The sequence below is a fragment of the Rattus norvegicus genome, chromosome 10 (genome assembly GCF_021556685.1).
Source record: "Rattus norvegicus strain SHRSP/BbbUtx chromosome 10, alternate assembly SHRSP_T2T, whole genome shotgun sequence".
Taxonomy (NCBI): Eukaryota; Metazoa; Chordata; class Mammalia; order Rodentia; family Muridae; genus Rattus; species Rattus norvegicus.
Genome location: NC_141543.1, coordinates 84,522,701 through 84,546,127, shown reverse-complemented (window position 1 = coordinate 84,546,127; position 23,427 = coordinate 84,522,701). Strand labels below are relative to the sequence as shown.

Sequence of the window (23,427 nt, the reverse complement as noted above, 5' to 3'; positions counted from 1 at the left end):
ATGCATACCACTGCGGGTGCCCAGGATATGGAGACACAGCTGGAGGAAGTGCATTCACATACCATGAAAACTCACGCAAGTTAGAGTTTCTTGATAGCGTTAAATATGGGGTTTTGGTTTTAAGTTTGTGTAGAGATGGAAGGTGGGACCTTAGGCCTTCGTGTGGCGGGGTGGTGAACCTGGGACCTCTGCAGAAAGCTGGGACACCCAGGAGGCTTATAGACTTTTGAGAAAAGGTAAAATGGAAAGAGCCGCATAACGGCAGGGACGCCGTAGGGAGATTCACGTTTCTCTTTCCGCGTTCTAGGTGGGAACATTTGCCTTTCAGCATACAAAATCATATCCATTCATACCCAACTCTCCATACACGCTTGGGATTCCAAATCATACTTCCTATATAGGGCCTTCTAAGATGACAAACGGACCTGCCACGGAGTCCAGGCCGGCGTAGAAACAACGAACTACGTTCAAGAGCTGAATAGACAACCTTAACTCAGCCAATTGCTATGTGCGTAGCAAGAGCCCCACTAGAGTTGAACTAAAAACAACAAAAACAAAAAGCAAAAATAAACACAGAAACAAAAAAAACTCTCCCAACCCCCCCCCCCCCCCCCCCCCCAAAATTACAATGAGAAAATCAGCCACCATGCAGCTAAGACTCAATGGGCAAAAGACACAGCAAGGCTGGAGTCTGAGAAGCTTCCAGAACCAGAGCTCTTAAACGCAGGCCATGAGATAAGCACCCTAGTTTCTCCTTCTCTATAAGGAATACCAACAAATAATGCCAGTGTGGATATTCCGGACAAAGGGATGATTTGCAGCCTGGGTAGAATGCTGCCAGAAAGCACAAGGGTTCGCTACAACAATCAGCATAGCATGCCGTTGGAAACTTACAGGTTTTTAATTTCTGGAATTTTCCAGGAATTTATGTGCAGACCAGTGTTAACAGAGGATAGCTGAAAACATAGAAACCAAACTGTGGATATGAGGGAGGGACGACTGCATACTTAAAAGTCATCAAGGATAGGCTAGAAGGAAGTGGGACTGTAGAAAAACACTGAAGTGGAGAAGCCAAAGTAAGCCTGTAGAAAAGAGAGCGTGATCACTAAAATATAACACTAAGGAGACCTGGCAAAAACAATACGGAGAAACTTGAGTGGCCACAACTGCTGGCCAAAAACAAGCTGCTCAGAATTTCTGGGGTTTTACCTTAGTAAAATTTAGATGTTTAGTCTCTTGGGAGGGAGAAAGGACTAGAAACATCAGTGCTTATCTATATATCAGTAAATTAATTTTAAACCAATAAACTTTAAGAGTTTTGAGTCGTTTCTGTTCACAGCGTATAGAGCTCCCATTCGCTATGACCCTCTCCCTCCTCCGAGTGCCTGTAGAACCGTGTCGACAGCTGCCCTGCTATGCCCTGCTGGCGTTGGAGCCTTATGTGTGTTTTAACAGAGAGGCCCGTGTCGACACAGCAGCACTCCGAGTTGTTGACATTAGGGGGTCTGGATAGTCTTCTGTCAACTTGACACAAGCTAGAGTCATCAGATAGGAGGGACCTTAATTAAGAAAACGCCTCCACAAGATCCAGCTGTAGGAAGGCTCTTAGAGTGTTTTCTTAATTGGTGATTGACAGGGCAAGGCCCAGCCCATTGTGGGTGGAGCCATCCCTGTGCTGGTGGGCATAGAGTCTATAAGAAAGCAGACTGAACAAGTCACGGGGAGCAAGCACGGGGAGAAGCTGCCTCCAGGTTCCTGCCCTGTTTGAGTTTCTGCCTTGACTTTAGGAATGGACTGTCGCTTGGAAGTGTAAGCTGAAATAAACCGTTTCCTCCCTAGTTGTCTTGGTCATGGTGTTTTATCACAGCAATAGAAACCTTAACTAAGACAGGGTCATTTTGCTTTAACATTCTGTGAGTTTTAGCAAATATACAATGATGTGTGTCCACTGTTATATCAGACAGAACAGTTTCCTTGTTGTAAAAACCCCACGTGCTCTGCCCATTCATTCTCCCGGTAACCACCAATACACACACACACACACACACACACACACACACACACACACACACACGCGCGCGCGCGTGTGTGTGTGTGTGTGTGTGTGTGTGTGTTTTATTATCATTACAGTTTTTCCTTTGTCAACAACAACAAAAGAAGTTAGGCTTATACACCACCTCCGTTTTCAGCTTGGCTTCTTTCACTTAACAATATGTACTGGTGGCTCATCCATGTCTTCCATGGCTTGCTGACTCATTTCTTTCTAGGACTTAATAACATAGCGCTGACTGTATTTACCACAACATCTGCTCACTGACTTACTGTCTTGGGGTTTACTGCTGTGAACAGACACCACGACCAAGGCAACTCTTATAAGGACAACGTTTAATTGGGGCTGGGTTACAGATTCAAAAGTTCAGTCTGTTATCATCAAGGTGTGAGCGTGGCTGAGTCCATGCTGGTGTGGTGGTGCAGGAGGAGCTGAGAGTCCATTGGTGTGGTGGTGCAGGAGGAGCTGAGAGTCCATCTGAAGTCGATAGGAGAAGATTGGTTCCCTCGTGGTTAGAAGGAGGGTCTCACTGCCCACCCACACAGTGACACACCTACTCCAACAAGGCTACACCTCCGAATTGTGCCACTCCCAGGGCTGAGCATATTCAAACTGCCACATTTACTGAAGGGTATTTTGGCTTCTTTTGAGTTCTCACAATCTCATTAGCTGTTACAAACGTGCAAGTACAGTGTGTGTGTGTGTGTTTGGGTGTGTCTGTTGTCTGTGTGTGTGTTTTCAGTTCATTTGAATGAAGAGCTAGGAGCACAATTGCTGGCTCATCTGTAAGAATTTTTTTTCCCCTATAAGAATCTGCCTAACAACACCCGCGGATCCCGGCCCGCAGCAGCTCTCTGCTCCCAGACCCTGTGGGAAAGAGACCTCACTGCCTGGTCAGGTGGGCACTCCTAAGGCTGCAGAGCAGAAGAGACCACCAACACTGCCCACCCCTGCCCACATCCCTGGCCCAAGAGGAAACTGTATAAGGCCTCTGGGCTCCCGTGGGGGAGGGCCCAGGAGCGGCAGGACACCTGCCTGAGACACCGCCGGAACCTGAAGGAAACAGACCGGATAAACAGTTCTCTGCCCCCAAATCCCGTGGGAGGGAGAGCTAAACCCTCAGAGAGGCAGACACGCCTGGGAAACCAGAAGAGACTGCACTCTGCATACACATCTCGGACGCCAGAGGAAAACACCAAAGGCCATCTGGAACCCTGGTGCACTGAAGCTCCCGGAAGGGGCGGCGCAGGTATTCCTGGTTGCTGCCCCCACGGAGAGCCCGTGGGCAGCACCCCTCGAGCGAACTTGAGCCTCGGGACCACAGGTAAGACCAACCTTTCTGCTGCAAGAAAGCTGCCTGGTGAACTCACGACACAGGCCCACAGGAACAGCTGAAGACCTGTAGAGAGGAAAACTACACGCCCGAAAGCAGAACACTCTGTCCCCATAACTGACTGAAAGAGAGGAAAACAGGTCTACAGCACTCCTGACACACAGGCTTATAGGACAGTCTAGCCACTGTCAGAAATAGCAGAACAAAGTAACACTAGAGATAATCTGATGGCGAGAGGCAAGCGCAGGAACCCAAGCAACAGAAACCAAGACTACATGCCATCATCGGAGCCCAATTCTCCCACCAAAACAAACATGGAATATCCAAACACACCAGAAAAGCAAGATCTAGTTTCAAAATCATATTTGATCATGATGCTGGAGGACTTCAAGAAAGACGTGAAGAACTCCCTTAGGGAAACACAGGAAAACATTAATAAACAAGTAGAAGCCTACAGAGAGGAATCACAAAAATCACTGAAAGAATCGCAAAAATCCCTGAAAGAATTCCAGGAAAACACAATCAAACAGTTGAAGGAACTAAAAATGGAATAGAAGCAATCAAGAAAGAACACATGGAAACAACCCTGGATATAGAAAACGAAAAGAAGAGACAAGGAGCTGTAGATACAAGCCTCACCAACAGAATACAAGAGATGGAAGAGAGAATCTCAGGAGCAGAAGATTCCATAGAAATCATTGACTCAAATGTCAAAGATAATGTAAAGCGGAAAAAGCTACTGGTCCAAAACATACAGGAAATCCAGGACTCAATGAGAAGATCAAACCTAAGGATAATAGGTATAGAAGAGAGTGAAGACTCCCAGCTCAAAGGACCAGTAAATATCTTCAACAAAATCATAGAAGAAAACTTCCCTAACCTAAAAAAAGAGATACCCATAGGCATACAAGAAGCCTACAGAACTCCAAATAGATTGGACCAGAAAAGAAACACCTCCCGTCACATAATAGTCAAAACACCAAACGCACAAAATAAAGAAAGAATATTAAAAGCAGTAAGGGAAAAAGGTCAAGTAACATATAAAGGGAGACCTATCAGAATCACACCAGACTTCTCGCCAGAAACTATGAAGGCCAGAAGATCCTGGACTGATGTCATACAGACCCTAAGAGAACACAAATGCCAGCCCAGGTTACTGTATCCTGCAAAACTCTCAATTAACATAGATGGAGAAACCAAGATATTCCATGACAAAACCAAATTTACACAACATCTTTCTACAAATCCAGCACTACAAAGGATAATAAATGGTAAAGCCCAACATAAGGAGGCAAGCTATACCCTAGAAGAAGCAAGAAACTAATCGTCTTGGCAACAAAAGAAAGAGAATGAAAGCACACAAACATAACCTCACATCCAAATATGACTATAACGGGAAGCAATAATCACTATTCCTTAATATCTCTCAACATCAATGGCCTCAACTCCCCAATAAAAAGACATAGATTAACAAACTGGATACACAACGAGGACCCTGCATTCTGCTGCCTACAGGAAACACACCTCAGAGACAAAGACAGACATTACCTCAGAGTGAAAGGCTGGAAAACAATTTTCCAAGCAAATGGTCAGAAGAAGCAAGCTGGAGTAGCCATTCTAATATCAAATAAAATCAATTTTCAACTAAAAGTCATCAAAAAAGATAAGGAAGGACACTTCATATTCATCAAAGGAAAAATCCACCAAGATGAACTCTCAATCCTAATTATCTATGCCCCAAATACAAGGGCACCTACATATGTAAAAGAAACCTTACTAAAGCTCAAAACACACATTGCACCTCACACAATAATAGTGGGAGATTTCAACACCCCACTCTCATCAATGGACAGATCATGGAAACAGAAATTAAACAGAGATGTAGACAGACTAAGAGAAGTCATGAGCCAAATGGACTTAACGGATATTTATAGAACATTCTATCCTAAAGCAAAAGGATATACCTTCTTCTCAGCTCCTCATGGTACTTTCTCTAAAATTGACCATATAATTGGTCAAAAAACGGGCCTCAACAGGTACAGAAAGATAGAAATAATCCCATGCGTGCTATCGGACCACCACGGTCTAAAACTGGTCTTCAATAACAATCAAGGAAGAATGCCCACATATACTTGGAAATTGAACAATGCTTTACTCAATGATAATCTGGTCAAGGAAGAAATAAAGAAAGAAATTAAAAACTTTTTAGAATTTAATGAAAATGAAGGTACAACATACCCAAACTTATGGGACACAATGAAAGCTGTGCTAAGAGGAAAACTCATAGTGCTGAGTGCCTGCAGAAAGAAACAGGAAAGAGCATATGTCAGCAGCTTGACAGCACACCTAAAAGCTCTAGAACAAAAAGGAGCAGATACACCCAGGAGGAGTAGAAGGCAGGAAATAATCAAACTCAGAGCAGAAATCAACCAAGTAGAAACAAAAAGGACCATAGAAAGAATCAACAGAACCAAAAGTTGGTTCTTTGAGAAAATCAACAAGATAGATAAACCCTTAGCCAGACTAACGAGAGGACACAGAGAGTGCGTCCAAATTAACAAAATCAGAAATGAAAAGGGAGACATGGTCAGGTGGGCACTCCTGAGGCTGCAGAGCGGAAGAGACCACCAACACTGCTCACCCCTGCCCACATCCCTGGCCCAAGAGGAAACTGTATAAGGCCTCTGGGCTCCCGTGGGGGAGGGCCCAGGAGCGGCAGGACCCCTGCCAGAGACACCGCCGGACCCTGAAGGAAACAGACCGGATAAACAGTTCTCTGCACCCAAATCCCGTGGGAGGGAGAGCTAAACCTTCAGAGAGGCAGACAGGCCTGGGAAACCAGAAGAGACTGCTCCCTGCACACACATCTCGGACGCCAGAGGAAAAAGCCAAAGACCATCTGGAACCCTGGTGCACTGAAGCTCCCGGAAGGGGCGGCACAGGTCTTCCTGGTTGCTGCCGCTGCAGAGAGCCCCTGGACAGCACCCCACGAGCGAACCTGAGCCTCGGGACCACAGGTAAGACCAAATTTTCTGCTGCAAGAAAGCTGCCTGGTGAACTCACGACACAGGCCCACAGGAACAGCTGAAGACCTGTAGAGAGGAAAAACTACACGCCTGAAAGCAGAACACTCTGTCCCCATAACTGACTGAAAGAGAAGAAAACAGGTCTACAGCACTCCTGACACACAGGCTTATAGGACAGTCTAGCCACTGTCAGAAATAGCAGAACAAATTAACACTAGAGATAATCTGATGGCGAGAGGCAAGCGCAGGAACCCAAGCAACAGAAACCAAGACTACATGGCACCATCGGAGCCCAATTCTCCCACCAAAACAAACATGGAATATCCAAACACACCAGAAAAGCAAGATCTAGTTTCAAAATCATATTTGATCATGATGCTGGAGGACTTCAAGAAAGACATGAACACACTTAGGGAAGCACAGGAAAACATTAATAAACAAGTAAAAGCCTACAGAGAGGAATCGCAAAAATCCCTGAAAGAATTCCAGGAAAACACAATCAAACAGTTGAAGGAATTAAAAATGGAAATAGAAGCAATCAAGAAAGAACACATGGAAACAACCCTGGATATAGAAAACGAAAAGAAGAGACAAGGAGCTGTAGATACAAGCTTCACCAACAGAATACAAGAGATGGAAGAGAGAATCTCAGGAGCAGAAGATTCCATAGAAATCATTGACTCAACTGTCAAAGATAATGTAAAGCGGAAAAAGCTACTGGTCCAAAACATACAGGAAATCCAGGACTCAATGAGAAGATCAAACCTAAGGATAATAGGTATAGAAGAGAGTGAAGACTCCCAGCTCAAAGGACCAGTAAATATCTTCAACAAAATCATAGAAGAAAACTTCCCTAACCTAAAAAAAGAGATACCCATAGACATACAAGAAGCCTACAGAACTCCAAATAGATTGGACCAGAAAAGAAACACCTCCCGTCACATAATTGTCAAAACACCAAACGCACAAAATAAAGAAAGAATATTAAAAGCAGTAAGGGAAAAAGGTCAAGTAACATATAAAGGGAGACCTATCAGAATCACACCAGACTTCTCGCCAGAAACTATGAAGGCCAGAAGATCCTGGACTGATGTTATACAGACCCTAAGAGAACACAAATGCCAGCCCAGATTACTGTATCCAGCAAAACTCTCAATTAACATTGATGGAGAAACCAAGATATTCCATGACAAAACCAAATTTACACAATATCTTTCTACAAATCCAGCAATACAAAGGATAATAAATGGTAAAGCCCAACATAAGGAGGCAAGCTATACCCTAGAAGAAGCAAGAAACTAATCGTCTTGGCAACAAAAGAAAGAGAATGAAAGCACACAAACATAACCTCACATCTAAATATGACTATAACGGGAAGCAATAATCACTATTCCTTAATATCTCTCAATATCAATGGCCTCAACTCCCCAATAAAAAGACATAGATTAACAAACTGGATACGCAACGAGGACCCTGCATTCTGCTGCCTACAGGAAACACACCTCAGAGACAAAGACAGACACTACCTCAGAGTGAAAGGCTGGAAAACAACTTTCCAAGCAAATGGTCAGAAGAAGCAAGCTGGAGTAGCCATTCTAATATCAAATAAAATCAATTTCCAACTAAAAGTCATCAAAAAAGATAAGGAAGGACACTTCATATTCATCAAAGGAAAAATCCACCAAGATGAACTCTCAATCCTAAATATCTATGCCCCAAATACAAGGGCACCTACATACGTAAAAGAAACCTTACTAAAGCTCAAAACACACATTGCACCTCACACAATAATAGTGGGAGATTTCAACACCCCACTCTCATCAATGGACAGATCATGGAAACAGAAATTAAACAGAGATGTAGACAGACTAAGAGAAGTCATGAGCCAAATGGACTTAACGGATATTTATAGAACATTCTATCCTAAAGCAAAAGGATATACCTTCTTCTCAGCTCCTCATGGTACTTTCTCCAAAATTGACCATATAATTGGTCAAAAAACGGGCCTCAACAGGTACAGAAAGATAGAAATAATCCCATGCGTGCTATCGGACCACCACGGCCTAAAACTGGTCTTCAATAACAATAAGGGAAGAATGCCCACATATACGTGGAAATTGAACAATGCTCTACTCAATGATAACATGGTCAAGGAAGAAATAAAGAAAGAAATTAAAAACTTTTTAGAATTTAATGAAAATGAAGATACAACATACTCAAACTTATGGGACACAATGAAAGCTGTGCTAAGAGGAAAACTCATAGCGCTGAGTGCCTGCAGAAAGAAACAGGAAAGAGCATACGTCAGCAGCTTGACAGCACACCTAAAAGCTCTAGAACAAAAAGAAGCAAATACACCCAGGAGGAGTAGAAGGCAGGAAATAATCAAACTCAGAGCGGAAATCAACCAAGTAGAAACAAAAAGGACCATAGAAAGAATCAACAGAACCAAAAGTTGGTTCTTTGAGAAAATCAACAAGATAGATAAACCCTTAGCCAGACTAACGAGAGGACACAGAGAGTGTGTCCAAATTAACAAAATCAGAAATGAAAAGGGAGACATAACTACAGATTCGGAGGAAATTCAAAAAATCATCAGATCTTACTATAAAAACCTATATTCAACAAAATTTGAAAATCTTCAGGAAATGGACAATTTCCTAGACAGATACCAGGTATCGAAGTTAAATCAGGAACAGATAAACCAGTTAAACAACCCCATAACTCCTAAGGAAATAGAAGCAGTCATTAAAGGTCTCCCAACCAAAAAGAGCCCAGGTCCAGACGGGTTTAGTGCAGAATTCTATCAAACCTTCATAGAAGACCTCATACCAATATTATCCAAACTATTCCACAAAATTGAAACAGATGGAGCCCTACCAAATTCCTTCTACGAAGCCACAATTACTCTTCTACCTAAACCACACAAAGACACAACAAAGAAAGAGAACTTCAGACCAATTTCCCTTATGAATATCGACGCAAAAATACTCAATAAAATTCTGGCAAACCGAATTCAAGAGCACATCAAAACAATCATCCACCATGATCAAGTAGGCTTCATCCCAGGCATGCAGGGATGGTTTAATATATGGAAAACCATCAACGTGATCCATTATATAAACAAACTGAAAGAACAGAACCACATGATCATTTCATTAGATGCTGAGAAAGCATTTGACAAAATTCAACACCCCTTCATGATAAAAGTCCTGGAAAGAATAGGAATTCAAGGCCCATACCTAAACATAGTAAAAGCCATATACAGCAAACCAGTTGCTAACATTAAACTAAATGGAGAGAAACTTGAAGCAATCCCACTAAAATCAGGGACTAGACAAGGCTGCCCACTCTCTCCCTACTTATTCAATATAGTTCTTGAAGTTCTAGCCAGAGCAATCAGACAACAAAAGGAGATCAAGGGGATACAGATCGGAAAAGAAGAGGTCAAAATATCACTATTTGCAGATGACATGATAGTATATTTAAGTGATCCCAAAAGTTCCACCAGAGAACTACTAAAGCTGATAAACAACTTCAGCAAAGTGGCTGGGTATAAAATTAACTCAAATAAATCAGTTGCCTTCCTCTATACAAAAGAGAAACAAGCCGAGAAAGAAATTAGGGAAACGACACCCTTCATAATAGACCCAAATAATATAAAGTACCTCGGTGTGACTTTAACCAAGCAAGTAAAAGATCTGTACAATAAGAACTTCAAGACACTGAGGAAAGAAATTGAAGAAGACCTCAGAAGATGGAAAGATCTCCCATGCTCATGGATTGGCAGGATTAATATGGTAAAAATGGCCATTTTACCAAAAGCAATCTACAGATTCAATGCAATCCCCATCAAAATACCAATCCAATTCTTCAAAGAGTTAGACAGAACAATTTGCAAATTCATCTGGAATAACAAAAAACCCAGGATAGCTAAAGCTATCCTCAACAATAAAAGGACTTCAGGGGGAATCACTATCCCTGAACTCAAGCAGTATTACAGAGCAATAGTGATAAAAACTGCATGGTATTGGTACAGAGACAGACAGATAGACCAATGGAATAGAATTGAAGACCCAGAAATGAACCCACACACCTATGGTCACTTGATTTTTGACAAAGGAGCCAAAACCATCCAATGGAAAAAAGATAGCATTTTCAGCAAATGGTGCTGGTTCAACTGGAGGGCAACATGTAGAAGAATGCAGATTGATCCATGCTTATCACCCTGTACAAAGCTTAAGTCCAAGTGGATCAAGGACCTCCACATCAAACCAGACACACTCAAACTAATAGAAGAAAAACTAGGGAAGCATCTGGAACACATGGGCACTGGAAAAAATTTCCTGAACAAAACACCAATGGCTTATGCTCTAAGATCAAGAATCGACAAATGGGATCTCATAAAACTGCAAAGCTTCTGTAAGGCAAAGGACACTGTGGTTAGGACAAAACGGCAACCAACAGATTGGGAAAAGATCTTTACCAATCCTACAACAGATAGAGGCCTTATTTCCAAAATATACAAAGAACTCAAGAAGTTAGACCGCAGGGAAACAAATAACCCTATTTAAAAATGGGGTTCAGAGCTAAACAAAGAATTCACAGCTGAGGAATGCCGAATGGCGGAGAAACACCTAAAGAAATGTTCAACATCTTTAGTCATAAGGGAAATGCAAATCAAAACAACCCTGAGATTTCACCTCACACCAGTGCGATTGGCTAAGATCAAAAACTCAGGTGACAGCAGATGCTGGCGAGGATGTGGAGAAAGAGGAACACTCCTCCATTGTTGGTGGGATTGCAGACTGGTAAAACCATTCTGGAAATCAGTGTGGAGGTTCCTCAGAAAATTGGACATTGAACTGCCTGAGGATCCAGCTATACCTCTCTTGGGCATATACCCAAAAGATGCCTCAACATATAAAAGAGACACGTGCTCCACTATGTTCATCACAGCCTTATTTATAATAGCCAGTAACTGGAAAGAACCCAGATGCCCTTCAACAGAGGAATGGATACAGAAAATGTGGTACATCTACACAATGGAATATTACTCAGCTATCAAAAACAACGAGTTTATGAAATTCGTAGGCAAATGGTTGGAACTGGAAAATATCATCCTGAGTGAGCTAACCCAATCACAGAAAGACATACATGGTATGCACTCATTGATAAGTGGCTATTAGCCCAAATGCTTGAATTACCCTAGATCCCTAGAACAAAGGAAACTCAAGACGGATGATCAAAATGTGAATGCTTCACTCCTTCTTTAAATGAGGAAAAAGAATACCCTTGGCAGGGAAGGGAGAGGCAAAGATTAAAACAGAGACTGAAGGAACACCCATTCAGAGCCTGCCCCACATGTGGCCCATACATATACAGCCACCCAATTAGACAAGATGGATGAAGCAAAGAAGTGCAGACCGACAGGAGCCGGATGTAGATCGCTCCTGAGAGACACAGCCAGAATACAGCAAATATAGAGGCGAATGCCAGCAGCAAACCACTGAACTGAGAATAGGTCCCCTATTGAAGGAATCAGAGAAAGAACTGGAAGAGCTTGAAGGGGCTCGAGACCCCAAAAGTACAACAATGCCAAGCAACCAGAGCTTCCAGGGACTAAGCCACTACCTAAAGACTATACATGGACTGACCCTGGACTCTGACCCCATAGGTAGCAATGAATATCCTAGTAAGAGCACCAGTGGAAGGGGAAGCCCTGGGTCCTGCTAAGACTGAACCCCCAGTGAACTAGTCTATGGGGGGAGGGCGGCAATGGGGGGAGGGTTGGGAGGGGAACACCCATAAGGAAGGGGAGGGGGGAGGGGGATGTTTGCCCGGAAACCGGGAAAGGGAATAACACTAGAAATGTATATAAGAAATACTCAAGTTAATAAAAAAAAAAAAATCAAAAAAAAAAAAAAAAGAAAAGGGAGACATAACAACAGATTCAGAGGAAATTAAAAAAAATCATCAGATCTTACTATAAAAACCTATATTCAACAAAACTTGAAAATCTTCAGGAAATGGACAATTTCCTAGACAGATTCCAGGTACCGAAGTTAAATCAGGAACAGATAAACCAGTTAAACAACCCATAACTCCTAAGGAAATAGAAGCAGTAATTAAAGGTCTCCCAACCAAAAAGAGCCCAGGTCCAGACGGGTTCAGTGCAGATTTCTATCAAACCTTCATAGAAGACCTTATACCAATATTATCCAAACTATTCCACAAAATTGAAACAGATGGATCACTACCGAATACCTTCTACGAAGCCACAATTACTCTTATACCTAAACCACACAAAGACACAACAAAGAAAGAGAACTTCAGACCAATTTCCCTTATGAATATCGATGCAAAAATACTCAACAAAATTCTGGCAAACCGAATCCAAGAGCACATCAAAACAATCATCCACCATGACCAGGTAGGCTTCATCCCAGGCATGCAGGGATGGTTTAATATACGGAAAACCATCAACGTGATCCATTATATAAACAAACTGAAAGAACAAAACCACATGATCATTTCATTAGACGCTGAGAAAGCATTTGACAAAATTCAACACCCCTTCATGATAAAAGTCCTGGAAAGAATAGGAATTCAAGGCCCATACCTGAACATAGTAAAAGCCATATACAGCAAACCAGTTGCTAACATTAAACTAAATGGAGAGAAACTTGAAGCAATCCCACTAAAATCAGGGACTAGACAAGGCTGCCCACTCTCTCCCTACTTATTCAATATAGTTCTTGAAGTTCTAGCCAGAGCAATCAGACAACAAAAGGAGGTCAAGGGGATACAGATCGGAAAAGAAGAAGTCAAAATATCACTATTTGCAGATGATATGATAGTATATTTAAGTGATCCCAAAAGTTCCACCAGAGAACTACTAAAGCTGATAAACAACTTCAGCAAAGTGGCTGGGTATAAAATTAACTCAAATAAATCAGTTGCCTTCCTCTATACAAAAGAGAAACAAGCCGAGAAAGAAATTAGGGAAACGACACCCTTCATAATAGACCCAAATAATATAAAGTACCTCGGTGTGACTTTAACCAAGCAAGTAAAAGATCTGTACAATAAGAACTTCAAGACACTGAAGAAGGAAATTGAAGAAGACCTGAGAAGATGGAAAGATCTCCCATGCTCATGGATTGGCAGGATTAATATGGTAAAAATGGCCATTTTACCAAAAGCGATCTACAGATTCAATGCAATCCCCATCAAAATACCAATCCAATTCTTCAAAGAGTTAGACAGAACAATTTGCAAATTCATCTGGAATAACAAAAAACCCAGGATAGCTAAAGCTATCCTCAACAATAAAAGGACTTCAGGGGGAATCACTATCCCTGAACTCAAGCAGTATTACAGAGCAATAGTGATAAAAACTGCATGGTATTGGTACAGAGACAGACAGATAGACCAATGGAATAGACTTGAAGACCCAGAAATGAACCCACATACCTATGGTCACTTGATTTTTGACAAAGGAGCCAAAACCATCCAATGGAAAAAAGATAGCATTTTCAGCAAATGGTGCTGGTTCAACTGGAGGGCAACATGTAGAAGAATGCAGATCGATCCATCCTTATCACCCTGTACAAAGCTTAAGTCCAAGTGGATCAAGGACCTCCACATCAAACCAGACACACTCAAACTAATAGAAGAAAAACTAGGGAAGCATCTGGAACACATGGGCACTGGAAAAAATTTCCTGAACAAAACACCAATGGCTTATGCTCTAAGATCAAGAATCGACAAACGGGATCTCATAAAACTGCAAAGCTTCTGCAAGGCAAAGGACACTGTGGTTAGGACAAAACGGCAACCAACAGATTGGGAAAAGATCTTTACCAATCCTACAACAGTTAGAGGCCTTATATCCAAAATATACAAAGAACTCAAGAAGTTAGACCGCAGGGAAACAAATAACCCTATTAAAAAATGGGGCTCAGAGCTAAACAAAGAATTCACAGCTGAGGAATGCCGAATGGCTGAGAAACACCTAAAGAAATGTTCAACATCTTTAGTCATAAGGGAAATGCAAATCAAAACAACCCTGAGATTTCACCTCACACCAGTGAGAATGGCTAAGATCAAAAACTCAGGGGACAGCAGATGCTGGCAAGGATGCGGCGAAAGAGGAACACTCCTCCATTGTTGGTGGGGTTGCAAACTGGTACAACCATTCTGGAAATCAGTCTGGAGGATCCTCAGAAAATTGGACATTGAACTGCCTGAGGATCCAGCTATACCTCTCTTGGGCATATACCCAAAAGATGCCCCAACATATAAAAAAGACACGTGCTCCACTATGTTCATTGCAGCCTTATATATAATAGCCAGAAGCTGCAAAGAACCCAGATGCCCTTCAACAGAGGAATGGATACAGAAAATGTGGTACATCTACACAATGGAATATTACTCAGCTATCAAAAACAACGGCTTTATGAAATTCGTAGGCAAATGGTTGGAACTGGAAAATATCATCCTGAGTGAGCTAACCCAATCACAGAAAGACATACATGGTATGCACTCATTGATAAGTGGCTATTAGCCCAAATGCTTGAATTACCCTAGATGCCTAGAACAAATGAAACTCAAGACAGATGATCAAAACGTGAATGCTTCACTCCTTCTTTAAAAGGGGAACAAGAATACCCTTGGCAGGGAAGAGAGAGGCAAAGATTAAAACAGAGACTGAAGGAACACCCATTCAGAGCCTGCCCCACATGTGGCCCATACATATACAGCCACCCAATTAGACAAGATGGATGAAGCAAAGAAGTGCAGACCGACAGGAGCCGGATGTAGATCTCTCCTGAGAGACACAGCCAGAATACAGCAAATACAGAGGCGAATACCAGCAGCATACCACTGAACTGAGAATAGAACCCCCGTTGAAGGAATCAGAGAAAGAACTGGAAGAGCTTGAAGGGGCTCGAGACCCCATATGTACAACAATGCCAAGCAACCAGAGCTTCCAGGGACTAAGCCACTACCTAAATACTATACATGGACTGACCCTGGACTCTGACCCCATAGGTAGCAATGAATATCCTAGTAAGAGCACCAGTGGAAGGGGAAGCCCTGGGTCCTGCTAAGACTGAACCCCCAGTGAACTAGACTGTTGGGGGGAGGGCGGCAATGGGGGGAGGGTTGGGAGGGGAACACCCATAAGGAAGGGGAGGGGGGAGGGGGATGTTTGCCCGGATACCGGGAAAGGGAATAACACTCGAAATGTATATAAGAAATACTCAAGTTAATAAAAAAAAAAATCAAAAAAAAAAAAAAAAAGAATCTGCCTGTTTTCCAAAGTGACTTTGCATTTGCCATTTGCAGCAGCAGGAAGTGAGAGTTCCCAACACGCTATATCCTTGCCAGCGCTTCTTGGTGTTGATGCAGTGGATCTTGGCTGTACTGAGTGTGTGGAGTTATCTCAATATTTCTTACCTTTTAAATTAAATGCATTAAAATTAAAAACATGTTAAATGTAATTTCTAAACTTAAACTGTCTTTAGTTTACTCGACTACTCCTGTAGCCGTGTGGCTTTTCTATTATTTATTTGCCATTTCATTTTATTGCCACACTCTCTTGCCTCGATGTCCCCATTCTCTTCCTCCCTGTCACCTGCCAGAATGCTGTCTTAAGAAAGGACTTTCCAGACTGTCTTACATGCAGCCTGGGGCTTTGGAACAAAGTTTAGGTTTTGGATTTAAAAACCTGAACTTGACTAATGGAAGATGCACCTATAAAATCTGATTCACATTCCTTTTTAAGAGTTATTGACAAGATTAACAGATCTTGTCATAGTATCTTGTAAGTGGCAAAACTTAGTATGAGGCTAAGAGATGGCTATTGTGATTTATATATCGTATTATATATGTATATAATTATCTACCTACCTGTCTATCTATCTTATCTATCTATCTATCTATCTATCTATCTATCTATCTATCTATCTATCTATCTATCTATCTATGGACAAACAGATACACACACACACACACACACACACACACACACACACACACACACACACACACAAAGATTACAACCAAGTACAGACTTTCAGGATTATTTCTTACAGATTGATTTGCTTTGTCTTGGGAAGTCTCTAAGCCAAACAAACAGGTTCTCTAGTGATAGGAGTTTAAATATTCCTGGGCAACTTGGCAAGCATTTCTGACCTTCTTAAAACCTGACCAAATAAGAACTTAATGTCCTACCACAATTTTCCTGTGTATGTATTGATGTGTGTGTGTGTGTGTGTGTGTGTGTGTGTGTATGTGTGATATGCACATCTGTGTTGGTATCTGTGCACATGTCTGTGTGTATACATGTGCACACATATGTTTGAGTGTGTAGACCAGAGGTCAGAGTTGGGTTCTTCCTTTATGGTTCTCTATCTTTTTTTTTTTTTTTTGGTTCTTTTTTTCGGAGCTGGGGACCGAACCCAGGGCCTTGCGCTTCCTAGGTAAGTGCTCTACCACTGAGCTAAATCCCCAGCCCCTATGGTTCTCTATCTTATTTCTGACACAGGGTCTCTCCCTGAACCTAGAGCTCACCAGTTCATCAAGACTAGATGGCCTTGATATACAGTGATACAACACTCAGCTTTTTATGTGAGTGTTGGGAATCGGAACTCAGGTTCTCAGGCTTACACAGTAAGTACTTAACAATTGAGATGTATATTTGTATGTGTGATTTGGAGCAGGGGGATGTGAGGGAATGTTTTCTATAAAATGACAGTGTATATAAATTGAATTTCTGAAGCCAGATTTGTGTCCAGGGTAGGAAAACAATCTGCTTCTGAGTCTCTGCCTTGCTAACTTCTAAGATGTTTGTGTTTGAGAGTTCTCATGTTTGCTATTAGTTTGCATTGTCAAATAAGTCCTGTAGTCAGGAGTGACCATTTTTGGCTTGCTGTGTTAGACTCCTGTTTTTTTCTTATTGATTATGCTCTTTACATATTCAAGGATTATGCCCTTTATCTGTGATTTAATTAAAAAATTCCAAGCTTATAATTCATCTTTCTCCTTGTACTTCAGAGATTTTAGAGACTTTAAAGAACGTGGTTGGTATTAGAGGTAAAACTCTCATGTTCCCTGCATGTGGTGGTACTTTTTTTTAAAGATTTATTTATGTATATGAATACACTGTCACTGTCAGCAGACACACCAGAAGAGGGCATCAGATCCCATTACAGATGGTTGTGAGCCACCATGTGCTTGCTGGGAATTGAACTCAGGACCTCTGGAAGAGCAGTTAGTATTCTTAACTACTGAGCCATCTCTCCAGCCGATGGTACATGATTTTAATACCAGAATTCTGGAAACAGGGAAAGGCAGATGTCTGTGAATTCTTGGCCAGCCTGGTCTGTGTAGCAAATTCTAGGCTAGCCATTGTTACATGGTGCGACCCTGTCTCAAAGAAAACCGAAACAAAAACCAACCGACTATAGGTTTTTATGGCAACTGGAAACAATATCACTATTATCATTCTAAGTGCTCATCAAATGGATTATGAATTATTGTTTGTGCATAAAGTAGTTAATATGCAGAGGATATGGACTCCTTGTTATAAATACAAGCATTTTAAGAAATAATTAGATAAGTTATCTCTTTAATAAATATCTTATAACCAAAGTTATTAGACATGGTAACTTATTAATTAGTGTCAGGCTGGAAACTCTAGAATCTTCAAGGATTAACCATTAAATTATGGTATCAAAATCTGATCCATCAAATACATACATACACATGAAAACCTCTTTGGTTTTTGTACCAATCTTATTTTCTCATGTATTTTCCTGAAAATTTTATGGCTGAGTATGTGTGTGTGTTTGTGTGTGTGTGTGTGTGTGTGTGTGTGTGTGTTTGTGTGAAATATATGAACTCTGCATCCTTTTAACTCGTGTGAATCTTTTTGAATCCTGATGAAGTTTTCTTGTTTCTCCTTCTCTGATATGCCCCTATTGGTCTCTGACATCTCACTCTTTTCTTTCCAGAAACTTCAGTGGTCTCTCAGATTCCCGAGCAGATCCACTCCTATCCTGTGGGATTTACATGGGAAAGGGGCACATTTTATTCATCTATCTGCAGCAGTCTCTTGTGAATCTTTTCCAACAGATTCCAAGCATCTCTATTAATATATCAGGAGAATTTAACGGATGATATAGAGTCATAGATGCATTTCAAAGCCCAATTTATTAGCCAACTGGAGGCAGCTATGGAAAGTCTCTATTCACCAGTAAATTTAAGACCTGGAAGGATGGGTTGGTGGAGAGGCAGAGGGTGAAATTTCTCAGTTCCACAGGCTTTGTCACAATAATGTTACTAGTGGAACTGGTCCCAGCTGTAAGGGATAATTTGTCTCTATTGTACCTGTGACAGTACAAACCTTTTCCCAGTGGGGTTAGCTAAGTAAGGATGGAATTAATGGGTAGAGAACAGGAGAAAGCCCATCCTACTTTGGTTGTCTAAACTTACAAAGTGAAGCACTGCGGCTCTCACAGTATCATCTGAGTGAGGCCTCCTCATCCTAAATTTTCTTACCCTTCTCCCACCCTGTGTGCTGTGTTTCTTTTATTCCCAGAGTTTCCCCGACAGTTTGGATGCAGTTGTGGTTGCAGACATTCCTACTGCCTGGAGACAACTGCTGGGGGGTCTCACCTTTGATAGATCATGACACTTTAGACTCTTATGGGCGACCCTCTCACTTTGGGAACACACAGGTAGGTATATCATGAATAGCTCAGGGACCTTGCTGAATTGGAACATGCACATTAACTCAGAAGTACCATTGCTTTTCACTCTTTCTTTACAGGGAGAGAAGGAAGGCATTTTTTTATTTATTTTTATTTTTTACTTTTTATTTGACGTGTTAACAAGATTCCTGAAGTAATCACTCTAGCAACCTTTCCTGTCTACTAGGAACACAGAGTGGAGCCCAGGCCCAGGCCCAGGCCCAGGCCCAGCCTGAGGCTCAGGCACAGGCACAGGCACAGGCACAGGCACAGGCACAGGCACAGGCACAGGCACAGGCACAGGCACAGGCACAGGCACAGGCACAGGCACAGGCACAGGTACAGGAGCAAAGCATAATACAGCTCAGGTAGCTACTAGATTCTAAAATAAAGTTCTCTAACAATTGCTTTACGTTCTTTCATTTTGTTTATTAGAAGCAAAAATAGAAGACTTAGCTGCTGGGGGCCCTAGAGCAAGTGGCTGAGCCACAGTTGGATCTCAGACCTTTTGACTTGAGTTTCTTTGTTCTAACGATAGATCGTGCATGAATTGTTTTTTGAAAGTCTAGATGGAAGGCTGCCTATTGGTTAATACAAAAATACCAGACCTGTGTGGATGGAAGGGGGATGAAGATAGCTTCTCTTCTTTATTATCAACAGAAGGCCAGAGAAGTGATCATGATGTAGCCACTAAATATTCCAGAAGTTCTTCACAGATAATCTGACCACATGACATAAAGTCTAGTAAGATGAAAGTAAGCTTGCTAGGTAGAACTACTGAGAAGGTTCCTGTTTTAGTTTCTTTTCTTGTCCCTGTGGCAAAAGCAACTTAATGGGAGAAAGGGCTCATTTGACTTACCTTTCTAGGTTGTAGGCCACCATAGAAGAGAAGACATGACAGCAACAACTTGAAAAATCTGATCATGTTATATCAAAAGCAGAGAGAGATGGAATAGTATGCGCAAAGCTCAGTTTGCATTATCCTTTTCATTCAGTCCAGGATCCCAAGCCAAGGGAGTGGTGCCACCCACAGTGAGCGGTGCCCACACATCAATTAATGTAATTAGGATAACTCCCCACAGACATTGCAGCGGCCCATCTCCCAGGTGATTGTTGACAATTATATGCTAACCATCACAGTTCCCTTCCAGCAGGTTGGAGCCAGTGAATGTGCCATTTTACTGTTCATTCTTTTCACCTAGAATTTGGATAGCATTTGACCATTAGCTCAAGGGAACTGCACAAGCTTCAGCTTCCACATGTGTGGCATGATGAACTGTCACCCACCACATTTTAAATTACTTTTTCCTGTCTTTTTCAACTACCTCTTTTCTATTTTGATTAAACCATTAGGATCTGGGCTTGCTCTTCCTTATAAATACTTTCCTGTGACATAGTAAACAAGGAAATCTGTTTGGATACATCTCAATTCTCTGGGAAATCCCCTTTCCATTATTAAATATTATATAATATATTAACAAGCATCATCAGAGGGACAGAATGATTACCATTACCTAAGGATTTTTCTTTTCTTTCTTTTTTTAATTGGGTATTTTTTATTTACATTTCAATTTCAAATGTTATTTCCTTTCCTGGTTTCCTGGACATAAGCCCCCTGTCCCATCCCTCTTCCCCTTCTTCTATAAGGGTGTTCCCCTCCCAACCATCCCCCTTCCTGCCATCTCACCTTGATAGTCCCCTACACTTGGGGGTTCAGCCTTGACAGGACCAAGGGCTTCTCCTTCCTTTGGTGCCCAACAAGGCCATCCTCTGATATATATGCAGCTGGAGCCATGGGTCTGTCCATGTATAGTCTTTGGGTAATGATTTAGTCCTTGGGAGCTCTGGTTGGTTGGCATTATTGTTCTTATGGGGTTGCAAGCCACTTCAACTCCTTCAATCCTTTCTCTAATTCTTCCAACAGGGGTCCCGTTCTCAGTTCAGTGGTTTGCTGTTATATTCCTCTCTGTATTTCTAAGGATTTTTCACACTAAGAAAAGAACCACAGGATCCAGCCGGTTGTGTCTTTTAAACATTTGTTTATGGGCCACTTCATACTTAACAGCAAAGAAACTAAAAGAGGAGTTGCTTTGTATTTTTTTCTGTTTAAAGACAAAAGACAGGGAATGGAGAGATGGCTCAGTGGTTAAGAGCACTGGCTGCTCTTTCAGAGGTTCTGAGTTCAATCCCTAGCAACCACAGGTGACTCACAACCATCTGTAATGGGATCTGATGCCCTTCTCTGGACCATACAGGTGTACATGCAGATAGAGAGTGTGATGGCTTGTATATGCTTGGTCCAGGGAGTGGTACTATTAGGAGGTGTGGCCTTGTTGGAGTAGGTGTATCACTGTGGGCCTGTGCTTAACACCTTTATCCTAGCTGTCTGAAAGTCAGTCTTTCACTGGCAACCTTCAGATGAAGGTGCAGAACTCTCAGCTCTGCCTGCATCATGCTTGCCTGGATGCTGCCATGCTCCCACCTTGATGCTAGTGGACTAAACTTCTGAACCTATAAGCTAGTCCCAATGAAATGCTGTCCTTTATAAGACTTGCCATGGTCATGGTATCTGTTCACAGCAGTAGGACTCTAACTAAGACAGAGAGAGCACTCATATATATTAAACAAACAAACAAACAAACAAACCAATAAAAACAACAAAAGACATCATTCTAGTACATTCTTTACAGAGAAATCTGGTCTTGAAAAACCAAAACCAAAACCAACATCAGCAACAACAACAAAACCAAAAAACCAAAAAACCAAAAAACCAGAGACAGAACAAATCTAAAAGTAGAGTTTAGTATTGCTAATCAACTACTACCTTTTAACCAGACAGGAAACCCAAATATTATGTGACCTGTCAAATGCCTGGCACCCGGCTACCCAGGCCAAGGTGCCTTGAATGAATTTCTGGCCTTGTACATTTATTTCCATGAAAAATCTCAGTATTTCCTTCTTATTTCGGCTAAAAGTTCTTCTAGGTTTTTATTTTTAAAATTTTAATAAATTTCCAATGTTTAAATCACTTTCCTGGCAGGAGGGCAAACTAGGGATTGAACCTAAGGCCTCTGTGTGCCGGACAAACACTCAACGACTGAGTCACATCCCCAGCCCTAAGAACCCGCTATCCTCTTGGATACTTAGTGTCCTCTTGCTAGCATTTTTCCTCCTTCAACTCCAGCATTCAATCAGTTCTCAAATCTTATGTGGATGGGACACGGAGAGAAGTGTCCAAAAGTGGCATTAACCAGTTATTCTCTGTGACCTCAATTGCACATGCTTTTTGCTCTTGACCATTCATTAGTTGCTTGTGTGGGAAATGTCAATTTGTATGATGGTGACATTTGAGGCTTATGTGGTTGCTTTGATGTATTAGTTTTGGAGACCAAGTATCCAATTACAGCCAACAGACCACTTTTAATTGGGACACAGAGGTAACAGGACTCCCCGTTGTCATAGTTTCAGAGGCGCATATGTGGTCAGCTGTCTAAAGCTGGATTTTTAAAGCTGGATGTTAGACACTACCAACAGTGAGCCCTGGTGACTCAGGGACATCTGCTGTTCTGGAAGGAGTGGCGTGCAATTTGCAGCCCAGCAGAAGCCCACTTCTTAAGCAGAGCATGCTCTGGAATGGTGTTGCTTCTCGTGTGTTTACTTCCGTACTCTGGACTTATGAGTGGCTGACTAAAAAGGAAATAGTAACTTGTCCTTTAATAAGTGCTTTGGCAATAGAGTGCTGTTCTGAGTGGCAGGGGAGAAGAAAGGACGAAGAAAAGGGCAAGGGGACTTAAAAGCATGCTAGTGATTTCAGCACCTGGATCCACTGAGAAATCTCATGGAAATGACCAACGGCATGAAAGGAGGGAACGATGACAGTCACAATAAATGTCAGAAACAGAGAACTGATGATGCAGCTCAAAAGGGCCAATCATATTCGCTACTCCTTTTATATTTAAATCCAGCTTTCCTGAGATGCAAGCAGGAGAAACTTTATCTGAATTCGGTGACTCTTTTCCGTGGGAGGGGGAAAGGAGCTAGGCACTATCTAGTTCCATGAGTGTTTTCGTCATCCTGGAGACACTTTGGTGCCCTCTTTTTTTTTTTTTTTTTTTTTCCGGAGCTGGGGACCGAACCCAGGGCCTTGCGCTTGCTAAGCAGGCGCTCTACCACTGAGCTAAATCCCCAACCCCTGGTGCCCTCTTAATTTCTTCCTCATTTCCTCCTTGTATTGTGTCTTTTTTCTCTGGGGAGGTA

The 23,427-nt window shown here is 41.9% G+C and overlaps 1 pseudogene; it reads left to right on the top strand.

Annotated features, from left to right (window-relative positions):
• Nucleotides 1-1,360: 1,360 nt before the first annotated feature.
• Nucleotides 1,361-23,427, top strand: part of LOC148003043 (ATP synthase peripheral stalk subunit F6, mitochondrial pseudogene) — a 35,262-nt pseudogene continuing 13,195 nt past the window's right edge.